The sequence below is a fragment of the Capricornis sumatraensis genome, chromosome 9 (genome assembly GCF_032405125.1).
Source record: "Capricornis sumatraensis isolate serow.1 chromosome 9, serow.2, whole genome shotgun sequence".
Taxonomy (NCBI): Eukaryota; Metazoa; Chordata; class Mammalia; order Artiodactyla; family Bovidae; genus Capricornis; species Capricornis sumatraensis.
Window position 1 is genome coordinate 77,465,355 of NC_091077.1, and position 5,910 is coordinate 77,471,264.

At 37.4% G+C, this 5,910-nt stretch overlaps 1 pseudogene; it reads left to right on the forward strand.

Moving 5' to 3' along the window:
• The first annotated feature begins 485 nt into the window (after positions 1 to 485).
• On the forward strand, positions 486 to 582 carry LOC138086696 (U6 spliceosomal RNA; annotated as a pseudogene).
• The last annotated feature ends 5,328 nt before the right edge of the window (positions 583 to 5,910 follow it).

Genomic DNA, 5,910 nt, shown 5'->3' on the forward strand with positions numbered 1-5,910 from the left:
GGCAACTGAAAGAAAGTTTATTAGTCATACAAGGGATTACTGGGAAAGGCAGGGGAAGCACAGAAATGTCCCAGAGAAAGCTGAGCCTTTATCATGGTTAAGGAGTGAGATTAGCGCATTTTCTAGGTTTGGTTTGTGATTTGTGAAGTTGGAATGTTCCAAGAAGGCCACAGCAGGCCACGTGTACCAACTTTATTATTAACCTGTCTGGATGTGGAGCTAACAGGAAAGGGGAAACTGAGGTTTAAAAAAAGTCAGTAGTATGCTCTCTTTGACAGCACATATACTAAAATGTATTCCCTAGTGGCTCAAACAGTAAAGATTCTGCCTACAGTGCAGGAGACACAGGTTCTATCCCTGGGTCAGGAAGATCCCCTGGAGAAAGAAATAGCAGTCCATTCCAGTATTCTTGCCTGGAGAATCCCATGGACAGAGGAGCTTGGTTTGTCATAGCCCATGGGGTCACAAAGAGTCAGACACAACTAAGTGACTAACATTTTCATACTTCATACTAAAATTAGAATATTAGCATGGCCCCAGCATAAGGAGGACATGAAGATTCATGAAGTATTCCACTGTTTTGCTTGGGACTAGTAGATGCAAATCACTATATGGGGAATGAATAAACAACTAGCATGGGGAACTATATTCAATATCTTATAATAAACCATTAGAAAAAGAATATATTTATGTATAACTGAATCATTTTGCTGTACAGCAGAAATTAACACATTATAAATCAACTGTGCTTCAATTAAAAAAAAAAAAAGTCAGTGGTCTAATACCCCAAAATAGGGTCAAACTCTATTACATTGGTCTTTACCTGCTTGGTTAGAATGCCTAGGGGCTTCTTACTCCAGAAACCAAGGACAGCTTCCTCAGAGACTAAAGGAGGATGAAGCAAGGGGTGCTAAGAAACCAGACTGACTAAACAAATTTGGAGAAAAAATATTAAGGTCCCTGCCTTCCTTTCCTCCTTTCATGGCTGCATCCTGAGCTAAATGTGGGATCACACATAGAGGAGCAGTGTAGTGATGGACCTCCACGACTCTCAGATACAACTTTCCTAAAGGGCTGGAACCCTCTAGGTATAAAAGATCTTTTCATTCTTCTAAAACTATGTGCTAGCAAAGTATCACTATTTGTAGGGCAGGAGCAATTATAAAACATTTGTGATAGATTTCAGAATCAGGCCTTTGTGTGTATTCATTCATTCACATCTTTTTTTTCATTCATCTTTTCTCCAGTGAATAAGAACCTATTAGCAACTCAGGTACTTTTCCATGTGCTATGGTACATTGAGAAGCAAGATAAATCACTTGTTCCCATGGAGTTTGTTTTTGTGGGAGGTGACAGATTTTTTTTTTTTTTAAAGAAAAATTTCAGTTCTATTAAGTGCTATAAAGAATACTGGGTTCTATCTTAGCCTGAGATGCCAAGGAAGGCAGATTTCAGGGGATTGATGGCTAGCCTGAAACCTGAAGCATCATCAGTCTAGAAAGTCTTTAAAGAAGTTAATGCTTGGTGCAGGAGTTCCCATTTTCCAATTTTCGTGTTTAGCCAGCACTATATTTAATTGGCCAGATAGAAATAGGGCAGAAATTGAAAATGGGCCTCTCTGCCTCTGTAATGAATTAAATAGTTTTCCATAGCATTAGCTGTAAATGACACTACTGAACTGACAATTTCTTTCTTGTTTGGGCTTCATTTAAACTTCTGAATGGTATTAAGAGGTTATTAGAGATTAATCTCCAATTAGGTATTCTGATAGCCCAAGAAATTGTCAAAGGGTCCCTCTGGCCATACTTTTTAGCATTAAAGAGATATTGAATTAATAATATTTTGCCATCTCTTCAGACCTTTAAACTCCTGTGACTAATGTCCAATCATTTAGCCCACTTAAACAGAATGTCACACTGTGAGCCTTCCATTCTGAATAGGTCACCGTAGGCTAGAGCTCATTAATGTTGAGTGTCCATTTCAGAAGCTGCAGCAGTCACTCAGCCCCTATGTTTTAAGAAAATAAGTAGAAAATTGTTTTCTCCCAAATGGAAGGGTTATGAAGACAGTGCCATATGTCATTATTACTGTGACTAAAAAGTGTCATCGCAGTTCTGTAGTGCTGTATAATGCTCCCACATAAGGCCATAAAATCATGTTGGGTTAGTGAGTGAGGCCTGTGGCACACTTCCCAGACCCTCTGGAGTGCTGTGGACTGCACAGGACAGCGTCCAAAGCCCAGCATCAGAAAGCAGGAGCAGCTGTGCAAGGCAATTGTGATTTATGTGGGATTCTCATCCACTAAAACAGGAGGTGAATGAATTGACCAAGTATCTGCAGCAAGAAGTTAAAGGAAAAGGTCAGGAGGGGATAACCTGAAAAGAATCTCCCTCACTGTGTTACTCTGAAAAGTTAAGAGCTCCTTTTCTTTCTCTCTTACACTTATTTTAAAGCTTGTATTTTTAGTAGACTATGAGAAGATACGTTATCACTTAGGGGTGTAGCTTTCAACTAACGTGTTTCTGTACCTGGTCTCTGTAGCTGCATTGCACCATTAGGCTAATGTGTAATCAATAATAATAAGACTTACCAAGGTGTAAATCATACGGCTTGGCTAATTGTGATTTCTAAACTGGCATTTTCTAAGGAGGAAATACATGGTAGAACTCATTCATTGGTTTGGATTAGGCGACTTGTATAAACATCTGTTAACTTTGGCTCTCAGTGTTACTTCCCCCTTCTGGTAGAAGCTCCTCCATTTGATTTTCCTTTAGGGAACCATGGTCTTCCTTCAACTTCACTTTTCTGCAGTTTTGCTGGGACTGTCAATAGCAGTAACTCACCTTCCTGAGCCAAGAGTGGGGAGACATGTGACCCAAATTACACCAATAAGACTGCCCTTCTGCTGTGTTTGAATTTTAAGAAGATATACAGGGATAGAAAATGGTTGGGCCTGATAAAACACTGTGAAAAGCTGAAGAGAATTCCTGTGGGTTTCTTGTTTCTTACGTTGCTGAAGCAGTCCTAAATCCTGCTCTTATGAAAAGTTGGTTGTAAAGGATTCCCTTATTTGGGGAGCTATTCTATTTCCTTCCAATATATTCAATTTAAGCAAAATTAATTGTTTCTATTGTGGCCCAAGAACATTAACTGATACCATGACATCAAAACCTTCATCCAATAGATAAGCTAAAGAAATAATTGTTTGGACAAAAACATTAAGAATAGAGTAGGTATAGGTGATTGTATTATGTGGAAATGATGTGTTTGGTGGGGGTAGGACATTGAAAAAAAAGTAGTGGGGGATTTTGGATTTGGAAGGTTTTAAATACTAGACCCTGGAATTTGCTTTTTGGTATAGTACAAAGGAACAGAAAAAAGACAACCCAATTTCTATACTATTCCCATGACATCCAAGACCTTGTCTCATGACATCTATGGATTTCAGTTATCGTATCTATGAAGTGATGGAGGTGGGCTGGATGATCTGAAGATCTTGTTTAGTTCTTTGGTGATGTAATAAAAGTATTATTACTCTGCAAGCCATGGTGAAATGTTGAGCAGAAGAATGACCATATAAAAACCATGTTTTAGGATTAATGTAAAAAATGACATGTCTGTAGTTAAACTTGACATAGAATATCTGAATTCTTCATTACTCATTATAATTTTAAAAACAAGTTTGCAAAATACCTAGACCTTTAGAGCAAGAAAACTACATGGGATTGCTAGATAAAGTCAAAGGCAAGTGAGTAAAGAAAAAGGCTGACCTAGCATGTTAGGTGCAAATTTTATTAGGGATAACAAAAATTCATTTAAGAAAAGAAATTCTAATGGGCATGAAAAAAATCAACAAACTTTAACAAAATTCCTTAAGCAGATATATATAATTTAAATGAATGACTGCCTAGTAAGCAAAAGTAAACTTATTTTGATTATTTGAAATGATTTTAAATTTACCTCATATCTGACAGTGTTGAAATGTTGAAATGGCATTTAAAAATGATTTAAACATGGAACTGATCTCTCAGTCTAAAAACTACTCTGTCACCAATACATTCTTTAACATATGTTTGCCTATGAAATATAACACAGAGAAAATGCACAAAACAAAAATCAAAACAATGAATTATCATAAAGCCAGCATCCATGTGACTACCACTCAAATCAATAAATAGATCAGAATGTGTAATCTAAAAGCCTCTTCCTACCTTCTCCCATCACTACTTCCTTGTCTCCAAAGGAAACATCATCCTGACATTTACTACTATCGCTCCCTTGGTTTTACCATCTAATCCTGGGCTAGCTTTTCCTGTTCTTTTAAGTTTGTCCTAATAGAAATATATGACTTCTTTCACTTATTATAGTTGTGAGATCCATCATTGTTGTGGAAAGCTATATCTCATTCATTTTGCCTATTGTATTGTAATCACACTGGTTTAGTTGGTAAAGAATCCTCCCGCAGTACAGGAGACTGCCTGTAATGCAGGAGACATGGGTTTGATTCCTGGGTCAGGAAGATCCCCTGGAGAATGAAACGGCAACCCACTCCAGTATAAATACTGGGAGGTCCCCTGGACAGAGAAGCCTTTGTCCATGGGGTTGCAAGAGTCTGACACAAGTTAGCAACTAAACTACCACCACATAATAAGCCACATATGAATATGATACAATATATTTATCTATTATAGTATTAATGACTATGGGGATTATTTACATTATTGATTCTAAATCATACCACTCAGCTTTTGTATACATATTTCCTCAAGTTCATGTAGTTACATTTATATTGGGTGCTTTTTATAGAATGGAGTTTCTGGGCAATGGGATACACTTTAGCAGTTATATGTCCACTTTAGCAGATAATGTAAAAACATTTTCTAAGAGGTTGTAGCAATTTATATTCCAATCATTGTGTGAGAATTTTTATCTATCCACATATTTGACAATGCTTGTGAAAGTATTTTTAATTTTAGCCAATCTTGAAGTGAAGTGAAGTGAAGTTGCTCAGCAGTGTCCGACTCTGCGACCCCATGGGCTGTAGCCTACCAGGCTCCTCTGTCCATGGGATTTTCTAGGCAATAGTCCTGGAGTGGATTGCCATTTCCTTCTCCAATCTTAGGCATGTGAAGTATTACTTCACTGTGACTTTAATCTGCATAATTACAAGTAATAAATTTAAATATTTTTATTTACTTCTTGCATGTCTTTTTTTGTGAAATGTCCATTCATATCTAATTTCTTGCATCTTTGGCCAGATAACTTTCATTAGTTTTGGAAAAGGTTTATAGCTATTATCTGTTCACATATGATGGCTGCCTTTTCCTCTTTCTAAATATTCTTTTCTTAGTATAGTTTTATGGCTGTTACCCTTCTTGTACTTTCTTTCATATTGCTCTCTCTGCTTCACTCATTACTCTCATTATTCATCTAGTTCACTAAGTATCTTGTCATTTCTGTTTAACTTGTTAATCTCATCAGCGCATTCCTCATTTTGATTACTGTATTTTTATATTCTGAAATTTTCGCTTTTTCTCCAATTTCTGTTGTTGCTGCTGCTGTTGTTGTTCAGTCACTAAGTCTTGTCCAACTCTTTGCAACCCCATGAACTGCAGCATGCCAGGCTTCTCTGTCTCTCACTATCTCCCTGGGTTTGTTCAAACTATGTTCATTGAGTCATTGATGCCATCTGACCAACCCATCCTCTGTTGCCTCTACTCCTCTTGCCTTCAATTTTCCCAGCATCAGGGTCTTTTCAAATGAGTCAGTTCTTTGCATCAGGTGGCCAAAGTATTAGAGCTTCAGCATCAGTTCTTCCAAAGAATATTAAGGGTTGATTTCCTTTAGGATTGACTGGTTTGAACTACTTGCTGTCTAGGAACTCTCAAGAGTCTTCTCCAGCACCACAGT